Genomic DNA, 24678 nt, shown 5'->3' with positions numbered 1-24678 from the left:
TTCCTGGTGTGGTTTGTTTACTTGTTTTCTGAAAATGTCTCACCTTGTTTTCCTTTCTTTCTTGTTAAGCACTTCTCCTACAGCTACTTGTCTATTGTGGCTGTATATTTAGTTCACCTGCCTGCTACGGTTTTGCATGTTCCTCTCTGATAGTTAGGATTTGTAGAGACATGGCAAACAAGGTGGTGTTTCTCATCTAATGAAATATGTTGCTTCATGACATCATCATAGGTAACTGCTCCACCGACCCATCCTTACTATGTATATCCGACCTGTAGATATTTGTACTCTGCTTCAGTGCTACTGGATGGATGGACGGACGGACGGACAGATAGACAGATCGATCTTGCGGTCACGTGGCCCACAGAGACATTGTCGTTTTTAGGTCAAGCCTGGCATTAGCAGCGCGCATGCGCTGCTCTCGCCATGCAAAGGCCTTTTGGAATCAATACAGTTTCAGAAGGGACTTTAAGCCCCGCCCTTGTTTTCAATTGGCAAGTGTCATCATTTATGTTAAAAGCTGGAGCGTGATTGAAAACAGGGCTTTTGGGTTACCGCCTTGTCCACTTTTAGGACGGCCCATCTGGACAGGCCAATGCCATCTTGGTTTGGCGTGACTTAGGAGGGTGTGCTCCTAGTTTCATTTTACAAAGACAAACGCCGTGCGCAGGTCAACTGACTCACCAGGATATGGCGGCACAGATTACGAAATAACCTCCAGTTCTACACCTTCACTTCATGGTGTAGAACTTCACTACCTTTACTACGCACTATCTGTGAGTGTCTGCTTCGTCCTATTTCTGGGCTTACACAATCTGCGTGTGTCTGTTTCTATTTGCCTGTGAGCTCACATTGGAGAAGTGTGGCTCAATGGTTAGAGTGACATGGTTAATTAGAGTGGCAGACCCTGATGCAGAAGTCTGGCCCGGGACCAGGGTTCAATTCCCACCTCGGCGGGTCTTGGGCTCAATTTCCTCGGACCTGATAATTCTCGCCTCGATGCCTATCCTAATCATGGGTCCCACTCTGCAACTCTGGGCAATAGCTTGCTTAATCTTCACAACGGCCCCAACAACGCTAGGATGCCTGGCCTCACCTTGGGGGTGCCCAGGAGTGGACACTTCACAGGGAAAGGCCAGGAAGGGTTCCTCAGCGGAATTCGTACAAGCACCGAGATGCCTCCGGGCAGTCCTGCACTATACATTTACACATTATCTGTGGATGTCTGCTTGGGCCCATTCTGGGCTCACACTATCGGTGGGCACCAGCCTCGTCCAGTTTTTGGGATCACACTGTTGATTATCTGCTTTGTCCTGTTTATAAGGTCACACTATCTGAGGGTGTCTGCTCTGACCGGTCTGTGGGCTCACTCTATCTGTGGTTGATTAGAATTCCAGTTTGTAAGCTAACACTATCTGTGGGTAACTTTATCGTCCTGTTCCTGGGCTCACACTGTCTCTGGGTGTCTACCTGTTTCTGTCTTTAAGCTCCCAATATCTTTGGGTGTCTGATTGGGTCCGTTTCTCGGTTCATGCTATCTGTGATCATCTACTTTGTCCCATTTCTGGGCTTACACTATCAGCGGGTGTCTGCTCTGTCTTGTTTCTGGGCTCACATTATCTGTGGGTGTCTGCTCTGTTCTGTTTATGAGCTCACACGAACGTCTGTTCCGTCCTGTTTCTGGGCTCCCACAATCAACAGAGGTCTGTTCCGTCCTGTTTCTGGGATCACACCATCAACGGGTGTCTGCTCCGTCCTGTTCCTGGGCTCACGCTATCAGCGGGTGTCTGCTCCGATCTGTTTCTGAGCTCAAACTGTCTCTCAAGAACCTACTTATTCCGGTCTGTGAGCACCCAATATCATTGGGTGTCGGATGGGTCCGATTCTAGGCTCACAATATCAGCGGGTGTCTGTTACGTCCTGTTTCTGCGCTCACATCTTCAACGGGTGTCTCCTCCTGCCTGTTTCTGGGTTCACACTATCAACGGGTGTCTGCTCCATCCTGTTTCTGGGCTCACAGTATCAATCTGTGGTTATCCGCTTCATCCTGTTTCAGGGCTCACACTATCAGCGGGTGTCTGCTCCGGCCTGTTTCTGGACTCACAACCTGCTAACCAGGGCAGCTCCACTTTCCCAGGTAAACAGGTTCAAAACAAGGACAAATAAAGAAGCGAGCTCCCCCTGCAGCCAGTATAGGAGCGAAGGCGAGGGCCTGCGCACAAAATCCAAATGGTGTCTGCACACAAACCCAACATTGCATCCCACAATGTGCGTGTGCTGAGCACTTTAAGCGAACACATTGTACAGAATGTAGTAGAAGTTCTGTCTGTGTGTGGACTAAAATGCCAGCCGTATGTGTACATGTGCACATGTAAATGGTATATAAAGGAATAGCTATGCATTTCAGATCTATTTATATTTTTTCCTGTCTCACTGACCATCCACCGACGCTTTTATCCAACTGTTCATCCATTCATCTATCCATCCTTCCACTCATCCATACCTTAATTTCCACTCCTACATCTAGAAGCAGGTGTACCCGTCCTTCTGTGCACCACCATCCATCCATTCATTAATCCACACAAACCCATCAATATCCATCCACTCATTCATTCACTATCTACCCACCCACTCATTTATCCAGCTATTTATATACCTATCAGTATGCATCAGTCCATCCACCCACCTGTCCGTACAGTCCAGTGCTTAATTTGTAACAAATTAAGTGCCAGGGCCATCATCAAGACGCCACTGCAGCCAGTACCACCAATGACAGCAGCAACACCAGTGCTAACCATCACACTCCTACAAGTGAGACAATTCAGACCATCACAGGCCCCAAAAGCTATAAGCATGGATTGGCAGCTATTAGTGGTTTTGAATCTATATTGAATTCATAAACAACTGCTGTTGTGCTCATCTATCAATCAGATAAATCATGTGGCAAACCGTCATAAGTGTCAGTAGATGTCAGCACCGGAAACAACCGGCTCAAATTAAGCACTGCTGTACACCCACCCCTCCCTCCGTTTTTATAGCTAAGTACATGACACACTACATCAGCGACCCTGGCAGAACCCATCTATATGTGATAATATACAGCATATAGATGATTCTGGTCCCTACACCTTTCGAAGGTGCGCATATGTACGAGTAGGCAGTGTAATATGGCATGCATGTTCCTGTTCAGTGAGAGGGCGACCCTGTCATACAAGGCTGCAGGAATGCACACTTTGTTACTGCTTTCTAATAAGAGTTCCTGTGTACTGAAAAGGAGCTATAGTCACGGCTTACGCTGGTTCTCGTCGTGCCCTGGTGGTGATGACAAATGTCGCCAAAGGACAACCCTGTGATACTCTTAGGCCTGCACTTTGCTATACAATACCATTAACAAAGCAAATGGCTTTAACTTAATAAAAGGCGAGGTCTATTGCATTTCCAATGCTTGTTATTTATTCCCAGCACTTTTTACATCTCTCTCTATATTTCTCCCTCAAACTCTTCTTTTTAGGCCTGGGTCTGACAGAACAGCAGTCTGAAACACTATTGTTATCAATTCTTTAGAGTGTTCACAGACTGGGCTTGGTTCCACATAGCCCTATTACCTCATATGATTGGCTGTTTGGTGCATCACTCCACCTGCTAAGAGTGTTCGCTTGCAAGACATGAACATTTCAAGAGTACACACCATTGCCGCACAATCAATTCTGGATCTCATAGATGCATTATATACATAAATGCTTTGGTTTTTCAGGGCAGCATGCATTTTAATATTTTAATCATGACTTTTTGCACATTTTCATTCTCAGTTTTACACCTGCCTCTCTCACTTTATTATTCTGCTGTCTTTGTCATCACTTACTAAATCGCTCCTGTCTCTCTCTCTTTCACCCCCTCCCTCTCTCTGTTCTTTCTCACTTTAGCTCTCTCCTATTCGCCCTGTCTTCCACTTACTCTCTTTCTCTTTCCCTCGGTCTAATTCTTTTTCATTTCTTTCTCTCCTTTTACCATCTTTTCCTGCTCTCATTTTAATAAATGTATCATTTATAATTAATGCCATGGATTTCTTTTTTTTTTTTATTTTGCCAAAAGAGAAAAAAAAATTACATAACATAACATCAAGACTGGATAAATACAAACAGTGACCAGGCACATAAGAGAAAAAAAGGGAATTTACAATCTGTAACACTTAGTCCCAATGTAGGCAGAGCCAGGTTAGTTCTGTTCTAATTCGAGAGGAAAGGCCCCTAACCTTGGCAAGGGCTATCTCCATCTCGTATACCCCTCTCAATAACTGCCAAAACTCCGCAATCGTTGGAGGTTTGGGCTCGATCCAAACCCTAGCAATACATAAACGGCAACAAGCCATAATAATAGAAAATAAAGCAGCTGAAATTGAGCCTGGATCCTCTATTAATCCCAACAGTATCTCTTTCTCAGAAATAATAATGTTACTGCCTGAAAGGTTACACAGCTCCTTTGCAATCAATGACCAGAAAACAGAGAGTGCTGGACACGTAATAAACATATGTCTAATGTCCGCAGCAAACAATAAACATTTAGGGCAGTGGGTTTTTGGTGTCACACTAGGCGCAGCCCACTTAGAGATAATTTCAGGCGTGTAGTACAAAAGAAATAACATACGATGTTGCTGAAGTTTTAAATGAATAGAAGTAACAGATGTATTAATAGTCAGTAGTGACCTATGCAGATCTACTGTAGTAATACTAATTCCAAAATAACGGTTTAGTTTTTCTACGGCTTGAACATCGTCATCAGCTACACCTATAATTAAATGTTTGTAAATTTTTCCTATACAGCCCCTGCCCCTGAGTTGTAAAAATGAGCCTGCAGATTCCCCCAGCATATTAGCTGTCACTAAACTTTCCCCGTTAATGAAAAAATCTCTAATTTGCAAAAATTTTAAAAAAGAATGGTTCGGGACCCCAAATTCATCTCTAAGGGAGGAAAATGATCTAAATCCGTCCTGATCATACAGTTGTCCTAACTGTAGTACACCGCAATGTTGCCAGATCTTCCAGGCAACATCCCAAAATAGGGCCCCCAAACGGGGGTTCCCCCTTAGATAAGTACTTGCATGTAAGTCGGGGATATTATACAACTTTACAATGTCCCGCCATATCCACATAGCGTGTCTCAATATCTTAAAACTAACGCGTTTAAAGTAATTCAGGTCAGACATCCTAGAGAGTACAAACCTATACTCAGACCCGCATACTAGCTGATATGCAAGACACATTTGTGACATACCAAAACCTTCCAGCAAGCTCTGTAGACGCGTGGCAAAAGCAGCCCAAAAGTATAGCTTAAAATCCGGTAATCCGAAACCCCCCCTTTCGTATGGCAGTTTAAGAAATTTGATAGCCCGCCTAGCCCTTTTATACCCCCAAATAAAACTGCCTATGATGCCATCCAGTCTTTTAAAAAATGAAGATGGAACCCGCAGAGGAATACTCCCAAATAAATACAGGAACTTTGGAAGGACATTCATCTTAATAATATTAACGCCCCCAAATAGTTAAGGGCAATTGATGCCACTTACGCAGGTCCGTAGCAACTTTCTTGAATAATGGTTGATAATTAAGCTTCACTATTTCTTCCGTGTGGCTATTAAGACTAACTCCTAGATAAGTAGCTTTTTGAGTGACGCCCAAAATGGGTGTAAAAGGGATACTTTCAATATTAGTTATTGTTTGAGTCTTATTAGTGTTGAGCTTATACCCTGAGATTAATCCAAATCGCTGTGCTTCCACAACGATCTCCCCCATCGCTTGAACCGGGTCTGTAGAAAAAACAGCTATATCGTCCGCATAAGCGGTTATTTTAATGTGTACTTGATTATAAGAAACCGGGCTGATATGCTGGTTCCGTAACTGATGACGAATAAAAGGTTCAATATATATAGCAAATAGCAAAGGTGAGAGGGGACACCCCTGCCGGGTGCCCCTCTGAATGAAAAATAAATCCGAGGTCAGTCCATTAAGCCTAATAACAGCCTGCGAGTTCATATAGATTTTCTGAATAGCCGAGACAAACTTACGGCCAATTCCTACTTCCAACATTATAGCCCAGAGTGCCCCCCACGTGACTAGGTCGAACGCCTTCTCGGCATCCAACATTAGCATCGCTGCTTTGCCACCCAAACAATGGGCAGTATCAAACACGGCTATAGCGGTATTAATATGCATTGTAGTATCCCGCCCGGGAACAAAACCGTGCTGTTGATCCGACACTATTAGCTGTATAGATGGGGCAAGACGAGAGGACAGAATTTTAGAAAAGATTTTAGAGTCATGGTTGATAAGTGAGATTGGACGATAAGAGCCTCTCTCAATTGAGGGCTACCCCCTTTTTAAGAAACACAATTATATTAGTCTGTTTCCAAGACGGGGAGCGTCTCTACCATTCAATATGTCATTCAACACCTTCAAAAAGACAGGACCGAGAGTTCCTAAAAAAGTTCTATAAAACTCCAGGGGTAGAGCATACCCCCCCAACGGCTTTCCCTGAGGGTAGAGCCTTGATTGCTTCCAGAACTTGAACTCCATCCACATCCCTATCCATTGATAGCGTAGCAAGAGAATTTAATACATTCAGACCACTCTCCTGTAGATAAGCTGCCAACACTTGTTGGTCACATGCCGTATTATCGCTATAAAGGTCTATGTAAACGCCTCCAACGTTACTACCCTGACACACAGTTCCTTTGTCCCAGATGCAGCGCGCAGGACGCAGATTTCCAACACATGTTTTGGAGTTGCTCCATCATTCGAGTGTTCTGGCAGCGCATTCACGCTGCTCTGAGTGACCTCACGGGGATTACCACTATGAACACATGGGAGGCCAGCGCCTTAGGGATCTTCCGAGCACGTAAGCAACAAAAGGTGCAGACTCGTTTTCTTTCCCTAGCGATGCTATTGGCCAAACGCAGCATAGCCATGTACTGGCGATCCCCCACTGGCCCTCCCCTGGCAGCTTGGGTGGGAGCGACACATAAATGGGCGGCGGCAGAGGAGGAGACATTACGGGAGGAGGAAGTTAGAGGGGCCCGCAAGAACCCTATATCAATGGAATGGGCCATGTTACTATTTCGATTCAAGCAATGGACCCCTGGCGAGGACCCTACAGATGACACATTCACACAATCTGCCCCACTAGAGTAGTCCCGCATAGACGGATAGGGCACACTAATGCCGCTGCCGGTCGACCCTAAGAGGAGTTCCAAGCGCGAGTTTACGAGGGGCCACACCCACACGACAGTTATACACTCGGTCACGCGGTCCGGAGGTGAATTTCCATGCCCTTCCCCTAGTTTAAACCTGTGTTACACCCCAGTTCACGTGACATAGTAGTCATGCGTATCCATGGGATACACACACTGCCTCGTACTTGATCATAACATCTTTCTGAGGACTCTACGTCAGGATTTACAGTTGGTGTGTAATACCGCATACTGTACTTTATGCCATACCTACTGGAAAGATGTGAATGATGTATGATATATTAAATCTGAAAATGTCAATAAAAATATGTTACAAAAATAATATAAAGGTCTATGTAAAATTGCCTAAATTGCTCCAAAATCTCTACAGGTTGATGGTACATTAGGCCATCCCCCCCAGTAATGCTCTTAATTTGTGTATGGGCCCTGGAGTCTGCCAGCTGATAGGTTAGTACCCGTCCAATCCTCTCTCCGTATTCATACTGTCGTACTCTAAATTTATGGTACTGATTGGCAACTTTCTCCCTTAACTCGCGAGTAATCTTAGCTCTCGCTATTATAAGTTGCAGATAAATGTCAGCTTCTCGAGGGTCTTTAGTTAGTATTGATTTAATATGACGCTGTTCTAATTTCATACATTCCCTGCGCCCCGCCTCCGCGAGCCGTAGTCTAACCTGGTTTTGACGAAACAAATACTGTTGGGTAATACCCCTGATATATGCCTTGAGACTATCCCACACTATGGACCATGAAGCGGTATGGGCATTAATATCTATAAAGTCCACTAGTTGTCCTTGCATATACTGAATATAATCGTAATTTTTAAGCAGATTTGTGGGAAATGTAAAACCCCTCACCAGCCGCTGTGTTGTCAATCCTAGAAATATTGAAAACAATAGAGGATTGTGATCCGATGTGATTTTTTGACAAATCTCAATGTTAGAGTCTGCTGAGCGAGCTTGATTAACAAACACCATATCTATCCTAGAATATTGACGGTGTGGTTGCGAAAAATATGTAAAGCCATTAACTGAAGGGTAAACCTCCCGCCATAAGTCAACCAATTGGTGTATGCGCAATAAGTCTTTAATAGCCGTCCTAGTAGATACCATTCTAACCCGACCCATGATATTTGAAGAATCTAGCTTCTGATCTAGAACGCAATTAAAGTCTCCCATAAGTATAAGTTCACCATCCCAGCCCAACAACTCTGAATTTAAAAAAGAAATATCCTCTGGACAATCATTGTTCGGGTCATAAACCACGCAAATCGTAAGCTTATGACCGTGGGCCAAGAGTTGAGCGATAACCCATCGCCCCTTATAATCGCTAAGTGAGCGTAATAACGTAAATTTAGTGGTTCGAGCTTGCAGAAGAGCAACACCACGTATTGAAACAGTCTGGGAGGTACACGTTATTAACTCAAATCCCATTTGCTTAAAAAAGTTACGATCCTTAAAGGCCAAATGAGTCTCTGTTAGTCCTACAATCTGTGGTTTATATGCTTTCAGTTCCTCCGACACTAATCGACGCTTAATAGAAGAGTTCAAACCAGCTACATTCCAACACATTATACGAATTCTAGACATTATCTTCCTGTTATTGCTCTTAGCCACAGTCCCTCCAGCACCAATCTTGTCCTGCAGAACAGTTCCTTTGTAAGCTTTTAACAATCTTTTGGCTTTTTTCAGTTTTTACACCCCCCCCCCCACCCCCACCCCCACCCCCTACCCTACCCACTCCAAAAACACCCACCTTAACCAGTGCGATCGAGCAGATTAAATCCGCCAATTTCAAAAACAGTTGGACCTGTGTCCACCCCCCCACAACCCTGTACCTACAGAACGGAATCACCCCCTTTCCTGCTGTCATCAAGACAGCACTACACCAAAGTGCACCCCCAATGCCCCCCCCCCTCCGACTGCCCTTCTGGCTAATAAACACAGCAAAGTAAAGATATATTGTGAAGCCCCACCAAACGTACCACATGGGTCACAGCTCATTAAAGATTAGATCTCAAGAAAGACCATGAATATACAAACGCCGTTACAGGTCCCCCAACTCATTTCTTAGGTAATTGTTGCCATTTAGATAAACTGTTTTTAGCCTCCTTCTCATTAAAGAAAATATGCGGGCGCCCATCTTTGATCACCTTAAGGCGGGCAGGATCTTGTAAAAATACTGATGCACCAACAGCCTTAAAGGGATCCATGAGCTGCCTTAACTGCCACCTTCTATCCAAAGTTTGTTTACATAGGTCAGAACGAACAAAAATAGACATTGAGTCATATTGTACTGGGGTCATTGGTCGGGCTTTGAAGAAGATGGCTTGTCTCAATAAAAAGTTCCCTATATACACCAATATTGGTCGAGGAAATTTTGAAGATCGAGAGGTGTTAGCTACTAGAGGGAGCCGATGCGCTCTTTGAACTTGCGTATCCATGTCCCAGTCAGCAAGATCAGGGAATACCTTAGAAAAGAGATTAACAATGAAAACCCGAGCATCAACGCCCTCTCTTCCTTCAGGTACCCCAAAGACCCTCAAGTTCTGGCGTCTTTGCCGATTTTCTATATCCTCGACCTTAGATTGCATAGTCGTCATCAGCTGATCTTGGGCTTTAATTGAGGCACAGGTAGCAGCATTAACCTCCTCCACTTCGACAACCCGCTGTTGGAGATCCGAGACTTCGATACCAAGATTAGAAACCTTTGTAGCAACCTCCTCCAGAGCAAGTTTGATCTCCTGTCTGTCCATTCTAGCCTGTTGGAAGTAACGCTGTGTCTCCTCGTGTTGGGCCGCCAGCACTGAAAGTACTGTAGATAGAGTAGGTTCCGGTTGCAGAGCTATCTTAAAATTCAAAGCTTCGCTGCTATAATTCTCGACTGACTCAGCGGCCACCGCCACACACACAGATGTCGAAGATGCCATACCCGGAGTCAAAGAGGTTGAGGAGGGCTGCTGCTCCCCTACTCTGTTCGTTTGGTCTTCCTTTTCTTGTATTTTATCTAAGAATGAGGCAGGGGTCGCTGCAGAGGGGGTTTGAATGGTGGGAGTTGCAAGAGTCGCTGCGCCTTCGAAATTTATAGGAGATATTACACCATCACCGTCTCTAGCTTGAGCCATCGAGGCTTGGTCTTCACCCACCACTGTAAACAACGCTGCAGGGGTGGCAGGGGCGGACCTAGGTCTCTCAGATCGAATTGCCGGGCCTGGGTTTGGATTACCCTGACCAGCAGGTAAGCCTATGTTAGATAAACGTGCGACCAAGGATTTCACCTCGCCTTTTGAAGACACCCATTTACGTAACGGGCTTGCTCCTAAATCCTTGTTCGGGGTATTAACAGCCGGTCTTATAGAACCTTTGTCCCCAATAGCACCACCAGCTACTTGTGTCTTCCCCTGGCCACGGCCCTTTCCGCCCCTACCGCCAACACCATAGACTTTTATGCCTTTAATTTTATGTGTTTTTGACGGCCGCGCTAATGTTGTTGAAGCTTGACTTATATATCCTTTCGTTCCCCCTAATATACCTTGTGACTCTGGCTGCTCAATATCTGTGGCACACTCCGAAATAGATATATTGCATGAATCATGAAGTGAAGATAAACCTGCATCATCAACGCTCCCAAGCGGTGAACACACAGCGATATGTCCATTATCAAGAATTTCCGGGGGGTGAGCAGTATTAGAAAGACAATGTTTCTGCACAAAAGGTGTACCTGCTGCCCCACCACTCCCATCCTTAACCATCCCGCACTCAATTGCAGCATTAAGTGTCTCGGCTATGGGAAAACCTGGAGTGGAAGTCTCTGAACCAATAGCTTGAAAAAGTGCTGAGGCTTGTCCAGATTTCAAAAGATTCATAATAGGTTTGCCAAAATTGCTTGCAGTGTTAGTATTTGAAGAACTCACAGAGGCGCCACCGCGACCCCCCCTATCTCGACCAGGTACCGAAATAGGACTGCGGTGAGCATTGCTGCTTACCGCCGTTGACTCCTCCTCGTCATTGACCCCTAAAGCAGCTTCTTGTGAGAGTTCTTGTTCTCCCCCTTGGCCTGCCCGGGCTCGTCGAGTACTCCGAGGGGGGGCCATCCCGGTTTCACCAAACTTCGCGCAACACGCTATTCCGGATCGTGTTTTAATGAGTCTGCAGCCGGGACGCCACCTTGCGCTAGGGGCGCCGAAAACTGTGCTGCTGATTTGTGTTAGACGGCACATCAAGCAAATATTTTTTTGCAGCCTCGATGTCCTCTCAGCTCCGTCCTTTTCGAAGATTTAGATAACGCTGATATTCCCACCTCTTAACCCATCTGGTGAGGCGAAACCGTGGCCATCAGTCGGAGCAACGGGAGGGAGCTCTAGGAGGCGTCCTTCAGCGGCGTAGCAACATCCGCCATCTTCCCTTCCCTCTAATGCCATGGATTTTTAAGTTCCCTTGTACACTTCTGCAACCGTCTGCACCCAGGTCACTCCCCTGCTCTCTTCTGTGCATCTCTACTTAGCTTCTTTTTCTTTCTCTCTTGTTGGATCTCTTTCTCCTTCTGTCAGTTCCTTTCGTTCAAATTCTCCTCCTCTCTACTCTCTCTGTCACCTTGTTCTTTCTCTTTCCTTTCTTCTCTCTTTTCTTCCTCTTCTCTTCTTTCATCTGGCTCCCTTCTCTTTATTTCCCCACGCTCTTTTTGTCTTTCTCTAAATCATTTTATCTCTCAGTTTCTTTCTCTGATTTATTCTTCCTTTCTTTCCCTCTTTCCTCCCCTTCTCATTTTCCCTCCCGCAATCTGTTCATATTCTCTCTATTTCTTCTCCCTTCCCTTCTCTTCCTCTCTGCATGATTGTCACTACTTCACTTTTTTCTCTTTCATTCTCTCTCGCTCTCTCTCGTTTTTCTTTTCCAGCCTTTCAATTTATCTTCCTCGTTAACCTTTCGCTGTCCTCTTTTCTCCTTGTTCTCCTCTCTCCTCTTTTTCCTCTTTCTATCTCTTGCACCCTTCTATTTTATTTCTGTTGTTCTTTTTCTCTATCTTTCTCTTCTTTTTATCTCCCATTTTCTTTCTCTAGTTCCTCCTCCTTTCTACTCCCTATTTGTCTTTCCTTTTCTCTACTGTACTCTGTTCTTTTTCTCCCTTCTCTTCCTCTACCTCTCTTCATCCCCCTGCTTTGCACAGTCTTCTTCTCCGTTCCTCTAGCTGGACTGTGAATATTTCAGTCTTATATATATCTCTATAGATAGGTGCTGTGTGTGTGTGCATGTATGCTAATAGTGTGCAGTATATCAATGTTGTCCCGTATTCCTCTCTATTTCTGCGCACGTTTCGGTTTGTGCCTGTGTTGGTAGTATCTATCTATCTACCTACCTACCTATGGTTTTTAGTACTTAAAGATGGCAGTCAACACACAAGCATTGGCATAGCCAATAGGTCTTGCCTTTGGGACCTTATAAGTGTTTAGCCATTCAACAGTTGATGTTGTTGCACCAAGGATATTGTGGTGCATAACTTAATACATATAAGGCCCCAAAGGCGAGACCTATTGGCTATGCCAATGCTTGTTCATTAAGTTAGCATGAGCATCTCGCAGCTTGCCTTCACGTTACTACACGTCTTTATTTTTGCAATATTTCAATGAGTGCTTTCACATGAGAACTCATCGCTGTGTTCACTCTCTGCATGCTCCTGGGATTTTGACTGAACATTATGTCTAAGGTCGAACAACAATGCCCCTTGTTATTTTGTTCTTGTTTAATTAGAATACACAAACAGGTAGCACACACTTGGACAGGGACCTTTCCAAAGAGCGAGACAGCACCTAGGATGTAGATCTCCCATCTATAGGCTAATGTATGGGGTCTGCTGACAAAGCCCAGATATCTTCTATTATATAATAATACTTTTTCTTAGTAAGGGGAGGGAGGTTAGGCACTATAGTCTTTTCTCCAGTGGCTCTTCCTACGATGACATCTCCCTTCATGATATATGGACTAGCTGCAATGCTGACTGTATTTGTACTATGCATTTTTCTTCTCGTTATGGCACGTATACTGCATGTTGGGGCATGTTAGTTAAAATAAATATTTTAAACTGTTTCGTGTCTCTATCAGATCTTATTGTGGACAAGTACAAGAGAGTGGGTGAAAGGGTGTGTCTTGTTACCGCGATTCCTCAGATATCTGGGAGTGTTGTGTTCTGGAGTGTCTAATCATTTGTTTCTTTGTGAGTGAGTAGGAGAGCAAGTGAGACACTAGTCGGTCCTGGGTTTGTGGGTACTAAGGTGGTAGGAAGACCCAGTCCCTATACACCAAGGTCCCACATTCCTGTGCATAGTTCTGTGTTTGTGCAGAATCCCTGCAACAATGCAAGCCCGGTTTATCAGTTATTCCGAATGCTGAATTTCCTTGAATGCCTGTTCTTTCTGAGCTTTGCCTTTCTTGTTACATTACATTATAGAAAGCTTTCCGATTTGGATCCCTTTTCAACTGTGACCCTATGTGTGATCTTGAGCAGCTCTGTTACCAATATTCTCTTCAATTTGTCTACTCTGCCACCAATCCTTGCCAGATTCTTGACAGATTGCCTGCAGAGTAGAGGACAGTTTATCTACTACCTGAACAATCTTGCTGACTAAATATAAAGGAATACCCCTTGAAATGTATGACTGTCAGAGATTTGCAGTACCAACTGATTTTTTGTTAATCTCATGTAAGTTAATGGGTTGCTGGGCATCAAGATGGAAGCAAGGAAGGAGATAGTGACATGCATGATGACAAGTGATGACACCCTACTCCTATACATGAAACACACAAAAGGTGATGGGACGCTGCTTGCAATAAGTCTAATCACTAGCAATCGCTCGAGTAGCACTCCAACCCATCCTTCTTTAGCTCACCATACCGCCTCAGTTTGGATTCAGCCATATGCATATCAGTCTTGACCCTGCTTCTCATGCGAACAGTCCAGCCACAACTGCCATGCCAAGTCCTCCCTGAATTGGAACACAAGCAACCCAGGAATGGTATCGCCCTGGTTATGGGCTTTTAAGCTGGGTACAGCTTGGTTTCAGTGACACAGTGAGCATGGGACCCATATGCAAATCAGTCTTGACTCTGCTCCTCATTGGAACAGTCCAGCCCGAACTGCAAAGCCAGGTCCTACTCCTGTAGACCCTACACATAACTGAAATTGCAATCCCCTGGTTGGTGAACAAATGAGTAGGTTTGCACTGTTAGACAGAAAATGCAACCAGGAAAGGCAGAAGACTGAAGCCTGCGCACAGAAAGAGTGACAGGTAGGACAGATGACTTCAGATTGATAGTATCTGGTGTGAGGACCTATTTATTTCCCCAAATGCAGTGGATATCCTTATTATCTTGGTGGGAAAGTAGCAGACAAAAGATGAGCTGTAAGGAAGAGTGAAAAAGAACCTCAGAAAAGTAAGAAAATCGGTTCTGAAGAACATTGTGTAAACTGAGGGGGAACGAAAGGGGTGCATAGACTTGCCAAACAGAGGAGAGTGATCTGTGCGCCCCCTCCAACACCCCGTAGGCTGGAGTCAGCATGGTGGAAATTGGTGGATGCTTGAATGATTCTGCAGGACTTGTGGAAGTGTGTCAAGGGCTGGATGCATTACACAATGGGCGTGGGTTTGGACTCAAGCTGAAACTAACTGATGAGGTCAATACGGGGCAAAACATATTTAGCAAAACAGGTTCGGTTATGCTTGTGTTCTGTACTAGAGCAAACCTGGCTGGATGGCTCCTAGTGGGGCAGGACCAAGTCTGTTTTCATATGGCTGGTGTGTGTCTTGACTCAGAGTAGCAGTGGGCAAAAACAATATTGCCTGGATTGTGGCTGCAAATAATAACCCGTGACATCCATATTTTCTTTTCTTTTTTAAAAGGAATCTTCCATTTAATTGAAATGAAAAAAATAATAAAATTCTACTTGAAATAAGCGTTGGAAAAGCCATGAAATGGTTACTATTTTTTTATTAATTGGTATTGCAAACATATTCTCCAAAACTAAAATGAGAAAAACTAAAAAGTACAGCCAAATGCTTGCACTATTATGTTTTCATTTTTGAAGAAGTAGAAAAAGGTCAGTTTTATAAATATTTACATAACTTAGTTTATTAAAAAAAAGACAAGAATTCCATTAAAAGGTCTACTTAAGAAATTATTCAGTTATTTAAGGATCCACAGATGGTGTACAGCGACTTCAGTCCCTATAGTCCCTATGCCCAACACATAGCAGCCTTTAGTCCACAGATTGCTCAGAGACAGGTCCACCATTGATCTTTCTTTGGATGCCCTGGCAAGTCCAGTCTTTAGCAATACAGAAAAGCATTACAGTAACAGCCATGAGACAGACTGGTGTTTGTTATCATTGACATTAAGCAAAATTGTATGTGCTGATAATAAGAAGTCAGAGTTTGTCATTTTCATAAGCTATTCGATAATTTCCACCCATATTCCTTTCAAAGCATTGTAAGTGACAAACATGCACATCATCAGCTTCCTTGAACCTACATAGAGAATCAATCTGACATTTCTAGTCAAACTATTTCAATGGTGCAGAGCATAACATATGAATTACCTTCAACTGTTGAAGCTTTAAATTAGCAGAAAGACCTGTCCTAAACTAAAGCATTTTATTAACCTATCATCCAACGCATCAATGTTCAGTTAACTGCCCCATTTCACTGCCAATTGCTCTAAATCATCCCCCACCAGTAAAGATAATAGCTGGTAGAGACTTTAATACTGATAAATTATTTATTCTTTGTTAAAAGTTTAAATAAATTAATCCTACTCAAATTAATATCAGTTTTCCCATTATCTTAGGCCCTTTTTGCCCCCAATCCCTGCATACTAAATCTCGGACAATATCTGGAAGAAAAGATTGGTGTCCAAAGTCAAAATCTATTAATATCAACGCTCTGACACCAAGCCTGCAATACAGTTGCTGGGATGGGAATCACCCATGCAAGGTAAAGGGACGTGTACCCCTACCCTAAGCGACCTGACTGCATATGAAACTGGTATCCTGCCTTTCTGTTGGCCCAACAGACATGCTAAATGATCAAATATTCTGAAGCCTAGCGCTGTCCATGGTAACTCCATTGTTCAGAACCTGTTCAAAGAGACGGAGGGGTGCACCAACCGTGCCCTCTATGATAACATGTGAATAGTGTCCATGTCCTTGTTTGTTGACATGAAGTAGCGGTGGCAGTATATCGATTTTTGTAATTGATAGTAGCGACCAGACTACTTTTCTGGCTCAGGGGAGTTAGATGCCTACTGGTCCTCCTTGTGTAATGCTTGATGTAACAACTTGACTCTTCTAACGATATCCTGGGGGCATTCTGCGTGCAAGTAATGGATGTTGGTGTGACTCACAGTATGGTGGGGGTATGGTTGCTGTGACCAACAGGATCCATTCTGGATGGCACCTGGTATGACATGGTACAAGGTGGAGTATGGGATACAGCATCCACAGAAAGGAGAGGATGTATGCCATAATTCCTGGAGCTAATGAGAGATGCCCCAGTCCCTGAAGTGAGGAAGGATGGCGACAGGGTTACCCTTAGAAATTCTATCAGACATGGGACTGCTTCTTCTTCTTGAGTATTGCCATTTGGTGGATTGTAGGGTAATGGGAGTTAGTAAGCAGTTTCTTTTGTTAAGGCTAAATTATGATTCTAGGCAGGTCCTACCCTATTGTCTTTCCCCGAGTCCTACTTGGGAGAGACCAATGACAGGAAGATACAGATTTCTCACACTTTATCGTGCTCATGTTTTAGGAAGCTTCAAACTGGAGCCAGAATCATCAGAGTCTGCGTTAAAATACATTACCTTGCACACATTCTGTGTCTGGACTGTAGCCAGAGAGTGAAATTTGAAAATGAGAAACCTCAACTGGTTGCTGAATTTTGGACAATGGAACAACATCCCCCGTCTGGAAAAACCAATGTAAAAGGTGGGGACAAACCACCCCACTTTGATCCGGTTCCAAGCTCTTGTTGACAAGCAAGGGACTGCTCCAGAGAGTTCTCAAAGAGCTGCTGTGATCCAGGTGGCCTGCTGTCAGTCTAACAGTCAATCTCTTACACCTGAAATCAATTGAAGTTTGCACCCCTAATGGTACACTAAGCGTCTATCTAGCACCTAGAAGCCTGCCTCCTAAGGGATGGGTGGGGGGAGAACGACTAGGTCTTAAATGCGGGGCAACATTCCCAACACATCACCTGACAGAGATGCTGCCCATGTGACTGCAAAGCACGCACACCAACAGCAGTGCTGAGCACATTCTCACAGACCGGTAGATAAGAGACTGGTTCTTGCTCTACGGGCATAGAGCTGTAGATTGAAAGGAGAAATGAATTCCACCATGAACACTTTTGCAAGATACAAACTGAATGCACTTGCTCACATAAGCAGATAGTGAACACACACCTATGACAACACTCATCCCTACATTTTCCTTTACTACTAGGTCACTGTAGTAGTGTGAGAACTCAAGCCTTTTTGCTAAGAATGCGGGCTGGACTGTTCCCATGAGGCACAGGGTCAAGACTGATTTGCATATAGCCAGGTCTAAACTGGGGTGGCATGGTGAGCAAAAGAATGATGGATTTAACCCAGATCGCTTGACTGGGGTAAATGTTTTGATTTGTTTTGCATTCCGTCCATCAATTGTGTGTCTTTTGCTTTCTCGCCCTAAGTGCGCCAGGTATGCTCAGACGTGAGGCCTGGGCTCACTGTGCCACTGGAATCAAGCTATCCTGGCTGAAGAGGGGTGAAACCCCGAAACCGGTCCTAGGATGCTAGTTTCCGGTCCAGGGAGGACCTGGTTTGGCAGTTCGGGCTGGACTGTTCCCATGAGGCACAGGGCCATGACTGATTTGCATATAGCCAGGTCTAGACTGGGGTGGCATGATGAGCAGAAGAATGATGGATTTAAACCAGATCTCTTTACTGGAGGTGAATGTTTTGATTTGTTCTGCATTCCGTCCATCAATTGTGTGTCTTTTGCTTTCTCGCCCCAAGAATGCTTGCTGGGCATGGGCCTATCTGCAGGGTCAACCCAAACCTTTTGCCTTCACTCCCTTCCTTTGCTGAACGCGTTTTTGTTGGCTTTTAGGACCATATGCACTTTACCATAGCAAACCAGTGCTAAAGTGCTTATGCTCTCTCCATAAAACCTGGTAACATTGGCTTACACCTGATTGGCACATTTAATTTATTTCTAAGTCCCTAGTATATGGTACTACATGTACCCAGCACCTGTAAAATAAATACTACTAGTGGGCAAGCAGCACTCATTGTACCACTCACTCCAGCAGCCCTTTAAAACATGTCTCAGGCTTGCCATTGCAGCATTAGGGCAGTTTTTGCCAGGTCTAAGCCTTCCTTTTTAATACATTAAAGTCAACCCTAAGGTAGGCTCTAAACAGCCCACAGGGCAGGGTGCACTGTATTTAAAACGTAGGACATGCGTTTTTAAGTTTTACATGTCCTGGTAGTGTAACCTAAAGCTTTGAAACTGCATATGTCCGGTTCTACTCATTTGAGGTTTTGGTCTAAGTTTACTTATTAAAAGGTATCCTGTTTCTCTAAATTGGTTTGGGATTTTTCTTATTTTGTGTTTACACGTTATTACTGTTTATGTGCTGCATAAATACTTTACACAGTGCCTCTAAGAGAAGTTAATTAAGCCTTACTACTTTTGAGCCAAGCTACCAGAGGGTTAAGCACAAGTTAAGTTAGTGACCATTGTGGTTCACCCCGATAAGGATTGTGGTTGTTGCTTGAGTAGCCCAATATCTTACAATGCTGCAGTAGGGCAGGAACTGTAACAACAGCACCAGGTCACTGTGGTTGGAGTGGGAGCTATAGGAATTGGTTAATGCCCTTTAGTATGCTCTGTAACCATGCATCTTAACCCCCTTGCTGTGTGTAGTATTTCATATTGCTATTCTTTTAAAGTAATTATTTTTTTACTAGCACAGCACTAGGCTAGCAAGAGAGTACATTATTCAGTCTTCTGTTTTCCGAGATCTCCCTCCTCCCCCCACAACTTTCTGATAAGCCTGTCTGCTACCCTGAAAGCCAAGTGCAGAAAGAGTGCACTTGGCCCAGTTTGCAGAGCCATAGTGGGACAGACCCCATGTACCAGGGACAAACAAACCTAACCCGCAGTGCTGTGGCCCAGTAGCCACTGCCTGCCCTGTGTCCCCTGAACGGGTTGTGACACAGCCCAAGCAGATGTCATTATCGTAATCTTCACCCGCTATCACTAATTAGGATCAGTAAATCTTAAAAGGGCAACCAGATTTATTCTTGTGCAGGTATACATGCTACTGCCTGGGAGGTACAAAAATAACATATTTGGCCTACTCCGATGACTTGGTGATCCTGTCACAGATGCCAAAAGGAGTACATCATCAATTGCATAAATCTAACTTGGAGATTGGACTAATTGCCAATCTGCCCAAAACGAAAGTCATGACCTTTTGGAAGCAAACTAAATCTGTGGAGTGGGTGCTAGGAGATACTACAATTGAAATAGTGAAACAATAGGACTATCTCTGAGTAATATTTGACAGTAAGATATCATGATCGAACCATCTGGCCATTACAAAACTGAAGTCAGGGATGATCACCAATTCGGTCCGAAGATGTACAAAAGTGTACGGCGGCAAAGCAATTAGGCCAACATTGAAAGCGTTAAACAAGAAATTGATTCTATATCTGCTGTATGCATCTCCCGTGTTGAACTACAAGACTATTTCCTGTCTTGATAACATTTTTATGCAATGTGTATGTAACCTACTACACCTTCACAGAGCCCCCCCCCCCCCACTGTGTCATAAGACTAGAATTAGGTTTAAAATCTCTAATATCACTCCACCATAGAAGCACTATGAATTACATCTGTGACTGTGCAAAAGTGGATCCGACATCACTAAAACACCTAGTTTACAAAGAAGTAAGCAAAACTGCATATAAGGATTTAGATTTGAACACCGTACTGATGGGCTTAGAATCTTATGATTTACTGGATCCACAGTCACTGAGGCAGATGAATCGACCAGCCCGGAAAATCTTACTCCGTGAAACTTTTACTGTTAGACAGTGTGACTCAAACTTGGCACAAGCTTAAAAATACAATCATATGGACCTACTCTCTGCAGAGTCAAGAATATTTAGGGTCGAATTTGCCTGGCTATGTTAAAAATATTTTTTTTAGGTTTAGATTGTTTTATTTTCCGATTTGTGAATTTGAAGGGAAATGAAACCCAGCTTTGAAAGGCAAAACTGTTTGTCGTCTTTGTGGTCATGCAATTGAATCCCTTCTGCATATCATATTTATTTGCCCTAAACTGTTGCATTTAAAGAAAAAATATTTACGCTCCATGTTCAACAAGGAAAAAATAACAGTGGAAGCTGTCAGATACTGTTTTAGAGTCAGGGAAGATAGTGCAATAATAATGTTGACAACATGTTTTAGATCAGGCTTACAAAGCCTTATCAATATTATTTTATGCCCTATACGATTACATTTAAGGAAAAAGGGTTTACGCCCCATGTTTAACAAGGAAAAAAACCAAGATCAAATGTGGAAGCCGTCAGATACTGTGTTACAGGCAGGGAAGATAATGCAATAACAATGTTGATAACATTTTTAGATCAGACTTATATAACCTTATCCATATGATTTTATTACTCATTTATCTATCCTGAATTGACTGGAAATAAACTGTTTGCACACAACCTATTTAACGTATATGCCTTTTGCAATTTTTTGTGTATTTGCACCAGATCGGAGCTGGTAGGGAAGGTAAGTAGGTCAAACAAGATCGAAGGAAGAAGCTAAATGTGGTTTGACCAATAGTATGAATAATAAGGCTAGTGATGCTATTGGTCGAGATTCAAAAAGCTTCACTTCTGAAAATATGTAAATGTCTACAATTCGTCTATTATGCTCGTATAAAGTTTCATGAAAAATGCTCTTAAATAATGAGTGCAAAAGAAATGTCGTAGGACTTTTGTATACTTCTGAAAATGTGCATTTAAGAAATGACAGTTTTTCTTTTTAATGACATTTTCAGATTAGATGCACTAATTATTAAGTATGTGATTTAAATATTATGCTTATACTTGGAATTGTATGCCATGAGTTCACATGCAAAGAAACTGTTCTTTAGTATGTCATGATTTTATAAATCTATTATTTTAAAACTACTTTTGACATTTTCCGATATTTATAATGAGTGTGATGCTTTTTATTGTAATCCTTTGATTAATACAATACACTTTATAACTGCTACATAGATGCTGTGTTTTTATCCCATTCTTCTGCAAAGTGCTCAAACATTTCCCCATGGATGCGCAGAAATAACATCTCAAATCTGGAGGTGTCAATCCCCCCTGTGCAGCATTTTCCTAAACTTGATAGCTCTCTTGTAACCCTTGATAAAACAATCTACTGTAAATTTCAATCTGCGAAAGAAGGAATTAGGAACTAATAATTTGATAGTCTGAAAATAAACAAAGAAATGCCGGTAACTTGATACAGGTGTATTGACTTACATTGCTAATGGGTAAACACTGCCATTTACACATCAGAGCCACACACTGTCTAAGCCTCATAATTAATCATACCTACTTGATCAAACTCACTATCAATGTAAAACCCCAGGTATATCATCTTTAAGAATGCAGTCTTCTGGCATGTAAGTTTTATCATTCATCATAACCTTGCTGGGACTTGTAGATTCCAGCACTGCCAAGTACCACACATCAGGTGTTAGACTAACGCATTTCAGTGTTGGGGTCCGCATCATCGCATTGAAATGGTTAGTCACGCATATTGCCAACTGATCCTGTCAACCGCTGTGGCCCAAGCGTTGGCTGTTAGTTATTAGAATAAAGCAAAGTTGAGTTACACAGACAGGTAGGCAGCGCAAAGTGTGCACTGCTCAAGACTTACTGGGGGCTGCCAGCTGAACTGCTTATTACTAGCAGGACTGGAATGGCTTTTGGCAAAGCTATGAAGCCAGAAGGGCACTGCTGGCACCTTAGTGCCACGCCTCCTTAGAGCTTTCTGGCCTTGTTGGGGTTGTCTTTCTTTATCTTCTCCTCCGAGCTAAGCTCTGGCGGGGGACCAGCCTTAATAATATATTCCACCCACTGCGTTGCTTAACTATAGGCAACTTTTCCTGAGCCCTCCGATCATCTACGAAACATTTGTGGAAACCAGCAGGCCCATCGAGCTGCTGCCAGAGTAGCCCCTCCTTCACGCATGGCCATAGAGGTCACGCTCACTGGCGGTGAGTTTTGGAAACGCCTGCAGGCTGGCCCTGCACCGTCCGCCTGCCTCAGCAGCCTTTCCCTCTCAGGCGGATTGCCATGGCTCAGGCACCCTGGCCAGACGGATTGGTTATATTCACCTGCCCTCCACATGGGGGCCGAGGAGACACATACTGCACTGAGGCAGGCAGTTTCAGAAGTGCCTGGAGCAGCAGTCCCTCCCTGACCCTCCCGAGTCACGCAGATTGACCGCCCCCTTTCTCTGGCCTCAGGCCCTTTGAAATTAAATGATACTAAGGTCCAGTTCCAGGTCAACGAATTTACAGCAGTGCTGCAGGGCTCAAAGAGAGCGTCTTAATATTTGGTGTATTGTAATTTGAGATTACCGTTTCCACATTTCAGGCTGGAGCCAGCAACTTTAAAGCAATTTTTGGCTTTAAAAATCGGGAGTCTCCCATCTGAATAGGATCTGATTTTTTTTTAGCATTGCTTTTCTTGCTTTGATTACTTTATCAGTCAAGGATCATTAATGCAGCTCAAACATATCTTTAAAAGCTTTTTTCTTATATTTGCAGTTAAAGTGTGTACAAATGAGGGTAAAAAACACTGGCTTTTGGTGATAATGTTACTTTTTGTTAACTGTTTAATTAGATGGCATGAAATGTGCATAACGTTACTGGAGAGTACTATGCTCAATGACTCATGAACCCATATACTACTCTTATAAAATTGATGTTACAGTCATGTACCTAGAGCGCAAAAGAACTATGGTCATATTTATGACGTTGCTTACTACCGAGTCAGCATTATTTGCTTACATCTTCTGTCGTAGGAATTCTTTTTCCTATGTAAAGAAATCTCATAGCTGCCAAGATTTCAGATTGCAATGTGTGACATTTTCATAATTTCGCTGCAATTATGAGTGACATTTTAACGACTATGAGTGACACTATCTCGTGAGCAAAATCAAGCAATGACGACGAGGGAAACATATATCAGAAAGTACACACATTTGAGCAATGAGATGGTCTTAAGAATCTTGTGTTCGAAGACACGTAGTTAAGCTAAACGGACCGCATTATAAAAAATATAAGCCCATGTCCAAATTGTAGGGGGGGGAGGGGGGAAGTGATGAGGCGGGCCAGATATCATAACGACCATGGGACTGAACATCTCAATGTGGAAATGAATGTGAGTGGTGGGCAGGATATACGCGCATTAGAAGTATGGTCCTACAAATCTCAGTAACGCTTGGTGCTGTAGGCTTACAAAGCAAAAACTAGCCTAAACTCACCATCCTGATATGGAACAAGTTGGCAGCTAAAGCGGTAATGTTTGACTAAAGTCAGATAGTTAGTAGCCTAGCACAACCCTTCCTAAAATAAATTAAACGACATAGTACCAATTAAAAATAGGCCACTCAAAAATGGCCGCCCTTTTGAGAACCGAGAACACTGCGAATGCGGACTGCCCTCTGCTTCTGTAACTTTTTATTTCTAGCTTTGTATTTTTATAAATATCCCTGCCCCTAAGCTTTTCTACAACAGCTTCGATCCCAAGTACGGAAGAAATTATTATTCCATTAAAAAAATGCCAGAATAAAAGCAAGTCTGCAGGAAGCATGTCTACAAAATCCATAATAAAAGCAAGTCTACAGCAAGACCGCCACTACAAACCTGAAGCTGCTGGGATAATCGAAAGTCACGTGCACTCGTTTTCCCTTCTAAATTTACCATCTCCTGCTAGGGAGATGTACGCTGCACCGAGCTCTTTCTGTTTCCGCAGTCGCTTGGTGGGAGGCGGGTTAACGACTTCCGTTTGTGTGTTCTGCGGCTGCGTAGGTATAGTATGAATATTGCTGACATATTTTATTTCTTAGTGCACTCTTTCAAGCGTTTTACTGCCATAAAGTGAAAGTAATGTAGTATAACAGTTTCCGTTCGGAGATAAAGTGAAATGTAAGATAAATGCATAACTGCTTTTTTTCTCTCTTCGGGGTCGCCGAAACCTAACCATACCAAAAGGATGGGAATCAGTAAATTGTATCTTGTTTCTTTCCTAAATGTAGAATGTAAATATAAACTTGGTTTCCAACTAAATTGTATGGAAGAGCTCAGTGCTAGTGTG

At 43.4% G+C, this 24678-nt stretch overlaps 1 protein-coding gene across 1 annotated transcript in view; it reads right to left on the bottom strand.

Annotated features, from left to right (window-relative positions):
* MTERF2 (mitochondrial transcription termination factor 2) overlaps positions 1-24377 on the bottom strand; it is a 97042-nt gene extending 72665 nt beyond the window's left edge. The window contains exon 1 of the mRNA XM_085652543.1: positions 24228-24377. The gene's annotated coding sequence lies outside the window, so the exon portion shown is untranslated. The remainder of the gene's footprint in view (positions 1-24227) is intronic.
* Between the last annotated feature and the right edge of the window lie 301 nt (positions 24378-24678).

The sequence above is a fragment of the Triturus cristatus genome, chromosome 4_1 (genome assembly GCF_964204655.1).
Source record: "Triturus cristatus chromosome 4_1, aTriCri1.1, whole genome shotgun sequence".
Lineage (NCBI taxonomy): Eukaryota > Metazoa > Chordata > Amphibia > Caudata > Salamandridae > Triturus > Triturus cristatus.
Note: the sequence above shows the minus strand (reverse complement) of the source record. Positions and strands in the feature narration are given on the sequence as shown.